The sequence below is a fragment of the Bos taurus genome, chromosome 15 (assembly GCF_002263795.3).
Source record: "Bos taurus isolate L1 Dominette 01449 registration number 42190680 breed Hereford chromosome 15, ARS-UCD2.0, whole genome shotgun sequence".
In the NCBI taxonomy this organism is placed as follows: domain Eukaryota; kingdom Metazoa; phylum Chordata; class Mammalia; order Artiodactyla; family Bovidae; genus Bos; species Bos taurus.
In genome coordinates this window covers 63055179-63072294 of record NC_037342.1, presented here as the reverse complement: position 1 = coordinate 63072294, position 17116 = coordinate 63055179, and the positions used below count along the sequence as shown (strand labels likewise).

General features: G+C 43.8%; 1 protein-coding gene across 2 annotated transcripts in view; it reads left to right on the top strand.

The window, feature by feature from the left end:
* The first annotated feature begins 5087 nt into the window (after positions 1-5087).
* The window catches only part of LOC614914 (uncharacterized), a 193593-nt gene continuing 181564 nt past the window's right edge, over positions 5088-17116 (top strand). The window contains exon 1 of one of the 2 annotated variants that reach the window (XM_024975893.2): positions 5088-5560. The gene's annotated coding sequence lies outside the window, so the exon portion shown is untranslated. The remainder of the gene's footprint in view (positions 5561-17116) is intronic. The other variant, XM_002693514.7, reaches the window with a different exon arrangement.

Sequence of the window (17116 nt, the reverse complement as noted above, 5' to 3'; positions counted from 1 at the left end):
AGTAGCCACATCACTCACTGATTGTACCAGCTGGCACAGTGTCAGATGTAATCGCAATATTCTATGATTTTTCAAATGTCTTTTCAGCTGTGTTGTATGTAAAGTCTTATGGGAATGGATAATACAGTCACCAGTCAACAAACAGGAGAAGTTCTGAAAGGATTTTTGGAAGTTGTTTGGTTTGAACTTGAAATACATGTCTCCAGAGAAGTAATATAAGCAATGGTTAAGTTCCCAGGCTAGCTCACTAAAGCCTATTTTATGAAAATGTGTATACAATGGCAGAGAATCACAGAGGAGTCGTGCAGAAAACTACTGCTTGGAAAAAAGTAGGTTTGATTGGAGAAAACCAGGAGGTAGAAACAGACTTTTCAGGACTATCTGGAAAAGCTTTAGAGTGGTGTTGGTCTTCTTTCTTAGAAATTAGTTTTTATTTTTACCAAATTATATATCCACATTGTTCTCTAAGGCTTACAACAAACAAATAGCCATTCCCAAGCTACTCCATCTCCTCAATTTTCTGATTTATTTTTGGAGGGAACTACTTATAGTTGTTTACTTTGGTATTTAACACATATGTCTAAGCCACTTCTTGAGTTTTCTTTTTTAGGCATTTTCTGTTGATTTCCATGAAGGCATATAAGCATTTAGCGTCCATCTTCACCTGCCCACCCTGGTACACAACACTCACACCCTCATCTTCTTGATGCTGGTCTAGCATAAGACTTTGGTTAGATCAATATTTGTTCACATTATCACGACTAGATAACACGCAATTCACTGCTGAGCCATGTAGTATAAAATGTGTGAAGATTACTTTTCCTTTGAGTCACAACTCTAAGTTGTCTTAGGAATAATAATTACATTATTTTCTGTTTGTTTGCTGAAGTTTTTATGTAATTATTAAGGTAGCCTCAAATTTTCCCCCAGTTGGCTCTGTATCTTGCCAACAAGTTTGGTAAACACGATGTCCTCTGTTACCACCTATATCTTTTATCCCTTAGTCCTTTTTTTTTTTCGTATAGCTAATGTCCAAGAGCTCTGCTTTGTTCTCATTTCTGCTTTGTATTTTTTAAATAGGTTGTACTGTTTTAAATACCTTTAACGATTTCCTCAAATTCAGTTCAGTGCTACTTTTGATAGTACTATTTTTGATAGCTCAAGGATGCATATATTCTTTTATTTCTCTGAGAATTTTAATAAAGAAAAAATACTGGTTTTCTTCTCCCTCAATAGCCTTTGTCTTTTCTGTTTGTTCTTACCACCTCTTTAACATTAGAATCTTTCTTCTAACAGCAAGTGATTCTTGGTATTCAAGTGGGGCAAAAAAAAAAAAAAAAAAGAACTAATTGGGAGTTGTGAGGATGGGGCTTATCAACTATGGGCTTCACCACAGGGTGATCGTATTGGATCTGATCATAAGCCTGTCACATCAGCATCTTTTCTCTTTGTTCTTTTATTGTGGACCATTAAAAAAAAAAAACTTCATTGAGTTTGTTATTGTATCCCTCTGTTTTATGTTCTGGCCACGAGGCATGCGGGATCTTAGCTCCCCGACCAGGGATCAAACCTACATGCCAAACCCACATGTCCTGCATTGGAAAGCAGATTAATCACTGGACTGCCAGGGACATCCCTCTTTTCTTTTTGGCTGGCCAGATTCATCAGAGAAGAATTCTGCAACCTTCTCTTTAGAAGATGTACGTCAGGCTTTCAACCTACTAGAGATCAGGGCTTGGGCTGTATCTAAATTTTCATTTAATCCTCTTGTTTTTAATGCACTTAGCTTCTCCGGAGAATAAACCTCCAGTATTTTGCTGGTAAGACACAGTCACCCAGGTGTAATGACTTGGAGAGGTTATCAATTTACTTCTTCAATAGACTTCCAACTGCAGCTCTATGTTCCGTTCCCCAGCGCTGCGGTGCAAATTAGGATTCTTTTCAGAGCTCACTATCATCAGCTTGGGAGTCTGATTTCTTGGGTCTTCTGTTGGTTACCACTAGACTTTTTGCTTTTTTTAAACAAGAATGGAGTAATTGTTCATGTTGCACTTTTCACTTTACTCATCAAGAATATCATTCCAAACCAATAAATAGTTCCTAAACTACACTCATAGTTCTCTTGTATTCCTTCGTATAAATGTACCATCATTTATTTAACCCACTTTCTACTGCTGGATAAATGTGGGTTATTTCCAATTTCTTTATAAGCAACTGAGTTTTGAGTATTTTTGTTGCAAATATTCTGTTTATGCCTTTAACTATTTCCTCAAATTCAGTTCAGTGCTACTTTTGACAGTATTATTTTTGATAGCTCATTAATCCCACAGGATGTTTCATGAAATAGGTTCTGCAAACAAATATATTTGGCACTGCTGAGATTCTGTGTGCATCAGAATTTTAAAAGCTCCATAGATGTTTCTGTTGTGCAGCTCAGTCTGGAAACCATCTTGATCACAGACTCTGCTTCCATTTTACCCAAGAAAAGCTGTGCTAATTGAGGCTGAGTGAAGCAGTAGAAGAAAAACTGGCAGGTATCTTAGTCCCTTTGGGCTGGTGTAATACAACACCATAGACTGGGTGGCTTATAAATAACAGAAATTTCTCACAGTTCTGGGGGCTGCAAAGTCCCAGATCAAGACACAGGCAGGTTTTGTGTCTTGGGAGAGCCCAGTTCCTGGTTCATAGGCAGCCATCTAGTAGCTGTGTTCTCACACAGCAGGATGGATAAAGAAGCTTTCTGGGGCCTCTTTTACAAAGGCACCAATCCTACTGGGCTCTGCTTTGATGACCTAACCATCTCCAAAGGTCCCACCTCCAAACACCACTGCACTGGGGGTTGTTGTTATTGCTGTTAAGTCACTAAGCCCTGTCCAACTCTTTTGTGAACCTACGGACTGCAGGCTGCCAGGCTCTTCTGTTCATGGGATTATCCCAGCAAGAATATTGAAGTGGCTTGCCATTTCCTCCTCCAGGGTATTGTCCCGATCAAGGGATCAAACCTGCATCTCCTGCATTGCAGGCATATTCTTCACGGCTGAGCCACTGGGGAACGCTACACTGGGGATTCAGTTCAGTTCAGTCACTCAGTCGTGTCTGACTCTTTGCTACCCCATGGACTGCAGCATGCCAGGCTTCCCTATCCATCACCAACTCCTGGAACTTGGTCAAACCCATGTTGATTGGATCAGTGATATTATCTAACCATCTCATCCTCTGTCCTCCCCTTCTCCTCCTGCCTTCAATCTTTTCCAGCATCAGAGTCTTTTCCAATGAGTCAGTTCTTCAAATCTGGTGGCCAAAGTATTGGCGTTTCAGCTTCAGCATCAGTCCTTCCAATGAATATTCAGGACTGATTTCCTTTAGGATGGACTGGTTGGATCTCCCTGCAGTCCAAGGGACTCTCAAGAGTCTTCTCCAACACCACAGTTCAAAAAGGATCAATTCTTTGGTGCTCAGCTTTCTTTATGGTCCAACTCTCACATCCATACATGACTACTGGAAACACCAGAGCTTTGACTAAACGGACCTTTGTCGGAATGTTTCTGCTTTTTAATATGCTGTTTAGGTTTGTCATAACAAGGAGCAAGCGTCTTTTAACTTCATGGCTGCAGTCACCATCTACAGTGATTTTGGAGCCCAAGAAAATAAAGTCTGTCACTGTTTCTTCCCCATCTATTTGCCATGAAGGGATGGGACCAAATGCCATGATACATTGGGGATTAGTGAATTTGTGGAGGGCAGGGGGGCGGGGGTGGTGGTGGTGGTTAGGAGACAAATCACAGAACATTCAGTCTCCAGCAGCAGAGTAAGAATATGTGTGGTTCAGAATGATGAACAGCCCAACATTAGTTGTTGTTCACTCACTAAGTCGTGTCCGACTCTTTGCGACCCCATGGACTGCAGCATGCCAGGCTTCCCAGTCCTTCACTGTCTCCCAGGGTTTGCTCAAACTCATGTCCATTGAGTGGGTAATGCCATCCAACCATCTCACATAGTATCACCCATCTACTTTATTATGAGTATGTGCTCAGAGCTCTATACAGTGGGAAGTAATGCTTTTGGCATAATTTCGTTTAAAAAATTCATGAAATGAGGAAATAAAGCACAGTTTGTTTGGAACACAAACCTCATAGTCTACACTCGGGGAAAAAAGAATGCTTAATGCTGTTGAGAGGGAGGGTTCCAGACGGGAATACAAGCACCATTTTGCTGCTGCTGCTGCTAAGTCGCTTCAGTCGTGTCCGACTCTGTGCGACCCCACAGATGGCAGCCCACCAGGCTCTGCCATCCCTGGGATTCTCCAGGCAAGAACAGTGGAGTGGGTTGCCATTGCCTTCTCCACTGTGTGAAAGTGAAAAGTGAAAGTGAAGTCGCGTCCGACTGGTAGTGACCCCATGGACCGCAGCCTACCAGGCTCCTCCATCCATGGGATTTTCTAGGCAAGAGTACTGGAGTGGCTTGCCATTGCCTTCTCCGCGAGCCAAGTCTAGTAGTTCTCAAATTATAGTGAGCAGACATTTCACAAGCCAAGCTTGTTAAAAATGCAAATTTCTGGGCTTATCGCTCTTAATCTAACTTGTCAGCTACAGAGTAAACTCTAAGCTCTAAATCCTGAACATACAACAAGGATTCCCCCAGGAGTCTAATGGAGGTGGTCTGTGGACCAAAATTTGAGAAACTGGTGTAGGCAGTATTTTGCCAGAAATCATTAGAGTAGCTTTAATCTGGAAACTTCTCTGAAGTTTACTTGTTAATTGTCATAGGATTTTGGGGTTAAGGCTGAGAACACTTTTTCCCATCCAACAGGGCACCAAGGCCAGAAGATGTGCTGGAGTGATCCACTTTGGAGTGATTTTTACAGAGCCCAGTGTGTTAGGCAAACATTTGGGGTGGGCTGGGTTTTCTAACCTTGTCTGTTTGGCTGTTTGTTTCCTGAGGTCACTTAAAATGCATGCAGTCCCTTAGAAAGTAAGGCTGTCAGGCTGAAAGGCTATCAAGACCCTGGTAACTGGGCTTTAAAAAACAGAAGTTAGAGAAAATGAGAAAACAGGCCGGTTTGATGTTTGGTCCAAGGAATAGGAAATAACCACTCAGAAATCGGAAGTACATTTTTTGGGGTCTCTGTTCCTCTCTGCACCTTAACTTTTCGCGACCTGACAATGCTCCTCTTTCTCCTGAGGCCTGTCTCCTACTCTGAACACTCTTAAGAGTCGGATCAAAGCGCCAGCACGCCAATCTTTGACCCAACTAAGTAGCCAACGCCCTCTCAGAGGCTGGGCCGGATTCAAGCTTTAGGTTGCGGGGCGAAGCTCTCAGGCTAAGCCCCTTGCTGGGCTCCCTAGTATTTCGGGTCAAGAGTCGCGAGCAGAGAATCGCACAGCGACCCCGCGCCGGGCAGCCCCGCGCCCCCGGAAGCTCGGGCTCTCCGGCGCCGGGTTGCGGCGGCCTGGGCGGACGCGCTGTGTGCTCCGCGGCCCGGGTCACCGCGTCACTCACAACCGGTCCCCACAAGGGCCGTCCCGGTCTCAGGAGACTCGAGCGACACCGGCCACCGAGGGTAAGCGCTGCGCATCCGGCGGACGCTCTGGAAGCAGGCGCGGGGCTGCGGGCGAGCCCCGGGAGGGAGAGTCGGGGTCTCCGCCGCTCCTGCGGCGGTCTGGCCCGAGTCCGCCGCCAGCCCGGGTTTCAAGTTCAAATGCACGGGGTCGGTGCGGCTTCTCTCCGCTCTTCTTCCGCCAGGCCTGGGAGCCCGCGGTCCCCGCTCCTGCGTTGCACGGAGCGGGAATGACTCGAGCCACCGGCTGTTTACCCCCCTCCCCGCCCCCAGCCTCACTCTCTGCCCTTGTGCACCTTGCCCTTGCACAGCCAGAGCCGCGTGGCCGTCTCGACAAGGTCACCCCCGCTTGCCCGGCCAGACCAGCTGCCTGCTTTCTCTTTGCTCAGCTCGGAGTTCCCGCTAGAAAACACACCGGAAGGGGGAGCTTTGGGCCCAGAGAAGGCTTTTCTGTCCAAAAAGGCCCGCCTCCCGCGCACCTGGTTTTAATAAGAGCCTAGGGAGAAATATGGCTGGGGCGGGGAGGCTCTGAGGGCTCCCCAAGAAATTCTGTCTAGAGTGAGAAAGAAGGGTGCACATGGATCATACGTGAGCAGGCGCACTCGGTGCACAAGGGTTGGTTAAGACCTCGTGCACTTTTCAACTTTGCGGCTTGGAGCAGATGTAAGATGGTAGTGATGTTAGAAATGGAATATAAACAACAGTGAAAAACACATTTATTAACATCGAGGACAAGAAGATCGCACAGTGGTGCACAATGTATTCTTTTCTCCCCAGTTTTAACAACAACATTGAAATGTTTTAACAACAATATTGAAAACAACCCTACCCCTGTCCTATATCTCCCACTGCCTAGGTCCATGTGCGCACATACTTTTTACATAGTTGCATTTAGAAGTACAGGGCATTCTTATTTCAAATTCTAGAACAGGGAGGTTAATTACATCCTAAGAAAACAGAAGTCTTCATTAGTTCTGAGAAAAAGATCTCTCAATATATGAGAAGTTAAAGATTGTATCCCACTTTCAACCTATGTTATAAAAGTTTAAAGGATAAAGGACATGAAAGGCTTTCTTTAAAGACCCTGTGAGACATGTAAATATATATTCACACACATTCTTTTTGCATCTAAAGCCAAGAACAAATTTTCCAATATAGCACTTTGATCTTTGCACTCTAAAGAACTCAACTCTACCTTGTACTAGACTTTAAAGAACATTAAAGGGCATTTGCCTTGGGAGCGTTTGCTAAGTGAATGTGATCCTGGAAACATTTCCTGGCCCCCCTACCCACTCCCCACCTCCTTTTCCCCTGGGTAGCTTGGGTGCAGATGCTGTGTGACCCACTGGCTCTTCTAAGGGCCCCACCCATGGTGACCCTCCCAGTCTCAGGAAGTAGGCCCTGGAGGAGCTGGGGCTCAGGCAGTTTTTTGGGGGCCCAGATTTTGGACTAGAGAGCGAGTGGGATTCTCCCCCAGAGGCCTGGGACTGCTGGCCACTCACAGCCCCTGACCTTTTTAGCACTTCCTAGCGCTTGGCTGCATGTGAGGTTCCCAAGTTCACGGTGGGAGGTGCCCGTGAAAGATGCGCTGTTATTGTTGGACTCCCAGCACAGGGAGTAATTAGGGGAGTGACATGTGCTCAAGTCCAGGCCTTTCCTTGTGGGGTGGGTCACTTACGAAGCCGCGCCTGGCCTCTTGCTGGCAAAGGCTGTGGATTCCTGAGGATTCCTACGTGGTTCACTTCTCGGAGGAAGCCTTGATGAGGAAGAGGCTGGGAGTGGGGGCAGAAAAGTTTGGAATTTCCCGTGGTTCCTTGGGGATTGATTGTTGTTGAGAACCACCCTGGGCAACACCACGGTGGAGTGTCTGGGTCTGCTGGCCTTTCTTCAAGGCCACTCTGGGCTCCCAGGGTCTGTCAGGTGGCCCTGCACGTTGAGGGGTGGGGTTAGGACCGCAGCGCAGGGAGGAACCGGGGGAACTGCAGTTGCACTCAGAGAAGCAGCTTTTACTTCAGCTCTGTGGTACCCAGCGTGATGTTCGGCAGGTGGTGTATGTTTCTAATAAATGTTCATTCCAGTATGCAGCATGAGAGTGAGCTTCAAATTGTGTTTCAAGCCTGGCTGTGTCGGTGGACAGGGACTCTGGTGGCCCACTAGAAAGAAGGGATTGTGTTAGTTGCTCGTGTGCAGATCTTTGTGACCCCATGGACTGTAGCGCACCAGGCTCCTCTGTCCATAGGATTCTCCAGGCAAGAATATTGGAGTGGGTTGCCATTTCCTGCTCCAGGGTATCTTCCCTACCCAGGAATCGAACCCAGGTCTCCTGCATTGCAGGCAGAGTCTTTACCACCTGACCCACCAGGAAAGCCCTTAAAACCAAGGAAGCAGCAGCCCTCTCTTCCTGGACATTTCAAAAGTAACTGTCATCTTTCTCTTTCTTAACCTGGGTGGGTCTGTGGGTTTTGTGATGTTGCTATTTTTTGTACATCTTATAAATATCTTAGTAACTGCTCTATATATGATAAAACATTAAGATTTCACACTCTGATTCTCTTATAGACTACGTTTTAACAGACAGGACCATTGAAGCATTGATTTGTGTGACCCATCGTCTTTTTGCACAACCTTATGAGGGAAGAATCATTTTTATTTCTGGTTTACAGATGTGGCAACTGAGGCCAGATAAGTTGCTTAAGGTCTGCATGGATAAACAGAATATCTTGGTTTTACATCAGAGTCTGTGTTCTTAACTGCTGTGAATGGCTTTTTTAATGTGTTGCTGATATAACGAGTTGTATTTGCACTTTAAAAATGAAATTATTTACCCTATCAATGATCCACTAGCATAGAATTGCACACTATGACTTGTCTATGTGACTTGGGATAGTCTCAACTGTATGAAACCAAGTCAAAATACAGAAATAAGCTGGATCCAGAAATGACTGATTGCAAACCCTCTACTTCAAATTTTATGTTCATCAAAACTGCCTACTATTCTCAGTACACTTAATAATGAGAAATGCTAAAATGCTGTCCATTTTAATTTAAAATAAATGCATATAAAATGAGATGCCACTTATATGTGTTTTATTTACTCTTTATCTAAAAACACATATGAAATCTTTCCATAAAACATATATTTGGATTCCATCTAAGATTTCAGCAGAAGAAAGGTCCAGGATGCAGGAAAAAGAATATTGACTATTGCTGGCTTAAGACTATAATAGAGATTTAAGAATTTGATAGTGTGAAACAGGGCATTCAACATTTATTAAATGTTTTTATGTATAAAGCCTTGTGTTAGGCACTTAGGGAAAATACAGAGATGAATAAGACAGTTTGATATTCAAAGTCATTTGTAGTCCTTCAGTGTGTAACATGTGGATATACTATTGATGGTTTTGAAACGTGACACTAATCAAAGCCGATTGTATTATGAGATTCCAACAAGTGAAGTGTTTGGAAGAATGCAAAGAAAAGATCCGTGATTTCACAGTGATTCTAGTATCTGAGCTGGACTTCAGAGTTCATTGAAGAGCGCAAATAGGGGGCTGGTAAGAAATCCTGAGGCCTGTAAATAGTTGAGTTGACTAGAATGTTGTGTGGGAGATGAGACCAGGAGGACAGCTTGGAGTGAAAAGCACAGAGGACCTCGCTGAGGGGTCTGGCCTTCCTTAGCCAGTTGGCACTGGGGAGCCATTGAGGGTTCCTAAGTGTAGTTGTGACATGCCCAGCACTTTGACCTGACCTAGAACCATTCTTCTGATGGTGGTTGTTAAGAGGGAAGAAAATAAGATGTGGAGACCAGCGAGGAGGCTTTTGGGTTAGTCAAGTGGGATGATCATAAGGATTTCAACTAGCATGATGGCAGGAAGTATAGGAAAAAAAGAAGTTTTGATGGGAGAGGTGTGGCTGGAGCCAAATTTCTAGTTTGAGGACTGATGGTATATGTTGGCCAAAGGAGAAACTAAAAAAAAAAAAACTCTGAATATTTGATATTGGAGACCAGTGACAAATAGAGAAGAGGAAGAGCTAGGGACATTTTTAAATGATCATTTGGGGAGGATGTGAGAAAGCTGGAGTTGAAATTTCTATTCTGCAGGACTTCTCTGAGCCTTTACAGAATGTATCGTGTAGCATTTCCCCAGCTGACCCCAAAAAGCCCCTTTCCTCCAAACAGAGTTTGGAAATGCATCAGGAGGCCAGGCCTGCAAGAAAGAGCAAACAGAGCTCTGTGGACCTTTAACACCAGTCCCACAGCACGGCCAGGCCACAGCGCCCAGGCCACCTCACACCCAGGACACGGGGTTTTGGGGCCCATGTCATGGGATTTTGGGGCCCAGGTCACGGGGTTTTGGGGCCCAGGTCAGTGAGCACTTGCCCCTCTCTTCAGGCTGCTATTCTAGACACTACTTCATCACGCCTCGGATTTATAGCAAAGGGAAAGTGCAGTATCAAACTTTAAATGGAAGATAAGTGAGAATTTCACACTTGTTCCTGACGGGCTGGGAAACTTGGGGGAGATTTTGAATTTCCTTAGGAATACTTTACTCTTCCTTCTGATGGCTAGAAGAGGTGGAAGCCCTGTTTCTATTATTCGTCCACTTATTTAGACACTGTTTTCTTTAGAACAGGGTTTTGAAACTTCATGTATGTGTTTGTTTAACACCAAGTCATCCAAATGGACTCATCTCTCGGTTTGCTGCAAGCTCTCCATGTGACAGGGACATCAGTGTACCTGTGTGCACAGTCGTTCAGTCGTGTCCGACTCTTGGCGACGCCAAGGACTGTAACCAGCCAGATCCCTCTGTCCAAGGGATTTTTCTGGCAAGTATACTAGACTGGGTTGCCATTTCCTCCTCCAGGGGATCTTGCTAACCTAGGGATTGAACCCTCATTTCCTGTGACTTCTGCATTGCCAGGAAGTTTCTTTACCACTGAGCCCCCTGGGAAGCCTGTGCTTAGTCACTCAGTTGTATCTGACTCTTTGCGACCCCATGAACTATAGCCCGCCAGACTGCTCTGTCCATGAGATTTCCCAGGCAAGAATACTGGAGTGGGTTGCCATTTCCTTCTCCAGTGGATCTTCCCAACCCAGGGACATGGTTCCAGTTAAATCAAAGGCTCCCCTTACCATAAAAATCATCTCCATGATTTTTAAAAAGCTAATTTTAAACATATTTTAAAATGTACAATTCAGTGGCATTAAGGGCATTTACATTGTTCAACAACCATCACTATTATCCAACTCCAGAACTTTTTCATCTTCCCAAACTGAAACTCCATACCCACTAAACAATAACTCCCCATTCTCACTCCCCACCCTAGCCCTTGGCAACTGCCATTCCATTTTCAATGAATGTAATCTCAAGGGACATCATGTAAGTAGAATCATACAATAATTGTCCTTTTGTGTCTAGCTTATTTCACTTAGCATAATGTTTTCAAGGTCCATTCGTGTTGTAGCCTGGTCTGTACTTCCTTCCTTTTTAGACTGAATAGTACTCCATTGTATGTATATGCCACATTTGTTGTTCTATATGGATATTTGGGTGGTTTCCACCTACCTGTAATATTAAGTTCTTTAAGCAGTCCCTGCACAGAGCTTCCTTCCGCACAAGTGGACGAAGACTTTGGGGTTCGTTTTAATTATATTTGAGTTGATAATAGAAAATCACCAATCATCTCATTAAATCAAGATGTGAAACTGGATTCATTCAACTTTAGAGAAGAAATTCTTCTATGTCCCCATTTCAAGTGGATTTGGATAGCAGCTGTTCTGAACTTGATTGCAGGGCTTGGTCCCAGGACCTAACTGGTGATTCCTGGCAGGGGAAAGTCCTTTTTGATTTGGAAGGGACCAGGGCTGGCTCATTAGAAGTTCTCCTTAGATCTTTGCAAAGCCTCAAAACAGTTGGGTAGAGAGATGGAAAAGTCAGTAGGATATTTGGAGATCCAGGCTCAGAAAAACATGGAGAAGAATTTGGGTGTTTCCCAGGGACATGCTGCTTTGGTGGCTGCTCTTGGAACTCAGTTTTGAGTTGGAGAGAAGAGATTAGAAGAGGACTTCCGTGGAATGAAGCTTTTAAATTGTGATGTTGGAGAAGTCTCTTGAGAGTTCCTTGGACTGCAAGGAGATCAAACCAGTCAATCATAAAGGAAATCAGTCCTGAATATTCATTGGAAGGACTGATGCTGAAGCAGGAGCTCTAATACTTTGACCTGCTGATGCAAAGAACGGAATCATTGGAAGTGCTGGGCAAGATTGAAGGCAGGAGGAGGGGGAACGGCAGAGGATAAGATGGTTGGATGGCATCACCAACTCGATGGACATGAGTTTGAACAAGCTTCAGGAGTTGATGGACAGGGAAGCCTGGGGTGCTGCAGTCCGTGGTGTCGCAAAGAGTGGGACACAAGTGAGTGACTGAACTGAACTTGGTGGAGTGGGGACAGGTGGAAACTTTGAGCCTGGAGGTCAGCTCAGCTTCCCACACCATCCTTTTCTCCTTCCCAGAAGACTTTGGTTCAGAGAAAACAAAGTAATTTTGACTGAGCTATTAGGTTGGAATAGTTTCAAGGAAAATTTAATGAGGTTTCTTCCCCTTTTACCAGCCTCACAGAAAACAACCAGCTTTATCTTGTGAATCTACTGATTGCCAAATTGTGCCCTTCGGTGTTTTGAGGTGCTGCAGTGCACTTGCAGGGTGCTATGAGATACTATAAATTTTTAAGGAAAACAGAGCTATACTGTGCGATGCTCAAGAACCACTAGCTCGAGGTGTTGGTAGTTTCAGCGTTAGATTGTGCTGCATTCCTTTAATGATATATCTGCGGAGCTGGGTTTTTGGTGGCTGCAGTGGTAAAGTCGGTCATTAGGTGGAACCAGCGTGGAGTAGGAAATGAGGGGAGCAGTGTCCAATCCAATTCCAATGTTTAAGAAGTTGTACAGTGTGCAGTAGGTGTACACAGTCCATGAATAAGTGATTGTGATCATATGAGAAGGAAATTAAGTTTTTTCAGTCTATCCGTATTATTCTTTTAAATGGCTATTAAATTACTAGGGCATAACTACGTGAGTCTGAGTGAACTCGGGGAGTTGGTGATGGACAGGGAGGCCTGGTGTGCTGTGATTCATGGGGTCGCAAAGAGTCGGACACGACTGAGCGACTGAACTGAACTGAACTAGTAAGTTGTTTGAACTCAACGACTTAACAAGTGTTAACTGTTAGGTATTTCTTTCATTTCAGGGGTGCCATGAAAAATTACTGAGATACCCCTGGCGCAACATATCAAGAGATTTTGAAAATCTTTGCTTTAGTACATAAGAAAATTCTCAAAGTTGTATATTTACTTTCAAATACATCAAACATGGAGATGAGATGAAAAGAGAGAGAAACACTTTGCATATTTTTCTAAAGTAAATAGGTTTATTTTTCAATTATAAAATTAATATGTATTGATTATTTTAAAAATCCAAAAAAGTACTAAGTAAAAATAAAATCCTGCATATTACTACCCTCTTTTCCCCCATCCCCTGCTATAGATAACAGGTCATAACATCATGGTGCATATTCTTCCAGACTTTTACTTTTCCCATGAATGTTTAAGAATGTGCTGCATGCATGCGAAGTCGCTTCTGTCATGTCTGATTTCTTTGTGACCCCATGAATGGTAGCCTGCCAGGCTCCTCTGTCCATGGGATTCTCCAGGCAAGAATACTGGAGTGGGTTGCCATGCCCTCCTCCAGGGGATCTTCCCAACCTGGGGATCAAACCCGTGTCTCTTCCATCTCCTGCACTGGCAGGCAAGTTTTTTATCATTAGCTCCACCTGGGAAGCCCAAATAGATTTTTATAAAAACCAGACCATATAAATTCTATTTTGCTTATTCCTTTTTAAAATTCACTATATTGCACCTGTCTTTCCATGTCAACATGAATAGAGTTGTAATCACACATAATGCATATGTATTTATTTTAAACAGATTTACAAATAAACTTTCAAGGGAGAAAAACCTTTCACTTCTAAAGACAATATTACTGATTGTAGTCTGATTCCACTGTTAAGAGTAGCTCGACCATGCCCCCTTGTGGCTTAGAGCAATACTTAACATTTTCTTCAAATCTGTTTAAGGCCTTGTATTCTGACGCAGAGGACACACAAATGAATGAAATCACATCTTTTTAAGGAGCTTACAGTCTGTTAAGAGAAGATGAACTATATAGTTAAATAACTATGAAAGGGAATAACATGTAATTATGTGTATCTTAAGAGAGCTAAAATTAAAATTCCCATAAGAGGAAGGGGTTGGTTCCATCTTTGAAGATTAACGACTTCATGGCAGTAACAACAATGATAACAGATAATATTTATTGAGTGCTTATGAACCAGGAACTGCTCTTTGCACTTTTTATAGAAAAGATGGAATTTCTCTTCTAAGCCTTTAAGCACGGATCGAATCTTGTCTTAGAGGGTTGAAGAGGAGATGTAATGAGGGCAGGGGACAGTACTCCAGGTGGGGGAACTGCAGGGAGTCTGTGCTGAGCAGGGAGTCTGTACTGAGAGGGGTGGGCCTTGCAGATTGCTTGGAGTGATGTAGGAAGTGACACTGGAAAGGGGCAAGTGCCTTGAATCCCAGACTAAGGAATGTGATCTTAATTCTGTTGACAGGCAATGGGAAGCAATGATTCAAGTTTTTTGATCAGGGTAGTAATTTTATCAGAGCCGGACTTTGGGAAGATTAACTTTTCAGCGGTGTGAAAAATGAGAGACTTGGGGCAGAGGGGACAGTTTAGAGGCTACTGCAATGGTCCAGGCAAGATACAATACCACTCTGAAGAGGTGCAGCAAAAAATGGAGAGGAGGGAATGAATCTGAGCTTGGTTAGAAAGCCAGCAATGATAGAATGTCTTTCTAGAGTTTGACATTTTTACTTTTAATATAAAGCAGCACAGTAACATTTGGTGAACTTTGAATGGAGGTCTTCATACCCAGTGGGTTTATTTCTACATGAACTAAACAGATTGATTCATCAGCGTTCACATGCCAATTTCCTCCCTCTCCCCCAAGAAACTGCTTCTCTTCAGGACACCGGGTAGACCACTTGATTCAGCCTCTCCTCTGGTAATTTTGGCAGGGCTCAGGTCCTCTAGTAGGGCACACTATTCCTAGTCATTCTCTAAGTTTGCGATGTGGCATAGTATTTGAAGAATGGTGTCACAAGATATTTTTCCCCCCAAAGAATATAAAACCAGAGGGATCTGCTGAGCCTAAACAAACGGGATTTGGATTAGACCTGAGGAGTGGAGTCTGAGGATGGGAGCTACCTGGAATTACATGATCTAGAGGACGGCAGCACACTGTTCTGTGGCCACTTAAAAAGATGAGACAGTTAATCATGATGATTAGAATTTAGTGTGTCTTCCAATATAATTCATTTTAATTACATTTATAAACACTTATAAAAGAAACCCTGCCTTTAATATTATTCATACCTAGAGCAGTGATTCTCAGAGTGAGGTCACTAATTCATTGGTGAGCCATCTGATTCTTCTTGATGGGTTCAAGCCTATCCCATAAATGTTGTCATTGTGCTAAACTGCTCAGTTGTGTCTGACTCTTTGCAACCCCATGGACTGTAGCCCGCCAGGTTCCTCTGTCCATGGAATTTTCCAGGCAAGAATACTGGAATGGGTTACCATTTCCTCCTCCAGGGGATCTTCCCAACCCAGGGATCGAACCCTTGTGACTTGTGTCTCCTGCATTGGCAGGCGGATTCTTTATCACTGCGCCACCTGGGAAGCCCCATCCCATAAATGTTTAGGGTGTTATTTCACAATAATGAGTAAGATGCATAAGCTCACATTTACCTCTTATAAAAATAATGATAAATGGATGAGACATCTTCCTTCCAGGTCTTTCTTATCACTGACTTTCCTGTGCCCATGTGGGCATATCCCTATGGAGTCTGCTATAGAGAGAAGTGATTTTTTGTTGTTGTTGATTTATTTATTTACTTTGTTTTTGGCTGTGCTGGATCTCTCTTGCTGTGCGGGCTTTTCTCTAGTTGCGGTGAGCAGGGGCTACTCTCTCGTTGCGGTACGTGGGCTTCTCATTGTGGTGGCTTCTCTTGTTCCGAGAATGGGCTTAGGGCGCCTGGCCTTCAACAGTTGTGGTTCCAGGGCTCTAGAGCACAGGCTCAATAGTTGTAGCAAAGGAGTTTAGTTGCTCCATGGTATGTGGGATCTTGCGGGTCAGGGATCGAACCTATGTCTCTTGCATTGGCAGGTGGATTCTTTATCACTGAGCCACCAGGGAAGCCCTGGAGAGAAGTGGTTATTTTGATGTTCCTTGTGCATTTTTCCAGTAACCAGTGAACATCTCTGTACTTCATCACTTTAGTTCAGGCACTCAGTTGTGTCCGACTCTTTGTGACCCCATGGACTGCAGCACGCCAGGCTTCTTTGTCCATCATCAACTCCCAGAGCTTGCTCAAACTCATGTTCATTGAATCAGTGATGACACCCAACCATCTCATCCTCTGTCTTCCCTTTCTCTTCCTGCCTTCAATCTTTCCCAGCATCAGGGTGTTTTCCAGTGAGTCAGTTCTTTGCATCAGGTGGCCAAAGTATTGGAGTTTCAGCTTCAGCATCAGTCCTTCCAATGAATATTCAGGACTGATTTCCTTTAGGATGGACTGGTTGGATCTCCTTGCAGTCCAAGGGACTCTCAAGGGTCTTCTCCAACACCACAGTTCAAAGGCATCAATTCTTTGGTGCTCAGCTTTCTTCACAGTCCAACTCTCACATCCATACATGACTGCTAGAAAAACCAAAGCTTTGACTAGATGGACCTTTGTTGGCAAAGTAATGTTTCTGCTTTTTAATATGCCGTCTAGATTGGACATAGCTTTTCTTCCAAGGAGCAAGTATCTTTTAATTTCATGGCTGCAGTCACCAACTGCAATGATTTTGGAGCCCAAGAAAATAAAGTTTGTAACTGTTTCCATTGTTTTCCCATCTATTTACCATGAAGTGATGGGACCAAAGGCCATGATCTTTGTTTTCTGAATGTTGAGCTTTAAGCCAACTTTTTTACTCTCCTCTTTCACTTTCATCAAGAAGCTCTTTAGTTCTTCTTCACTTTCTGCCATAAGGGTGGTGTCATCTGTGTATCTGAGGTTATTGATATTTCTCCCAGCAATCTTGATCCCAGCTTGTGCTTCATCCAGTCCAGCATTTCTCATGATGTTCTCTGCATATAAGTTAAATAAGCAGGGTGACAATATACAGCCTTGACGTACTCCTTTTCCTATTTGGAACCAGTCTGTTGTTCCATGTCCAGTTCTAACTGTTGCTTCTTGACCTGCATATAAATTTCTCAGGAGGCAGGTAAGGTGGTCTGGTATTCTCATCGCTTTAAGAATTTTCCACAGTTTATTGTGATCCACACAGCTTTGGCATAGTCAATAAAGCAGAAGTAGATGTTTTTCTGGAACTCCCTTGCTTTTTCAGTGATCCACCGGATGTTGGCAATTTGAATTTTGAGCATTACTTTGCTA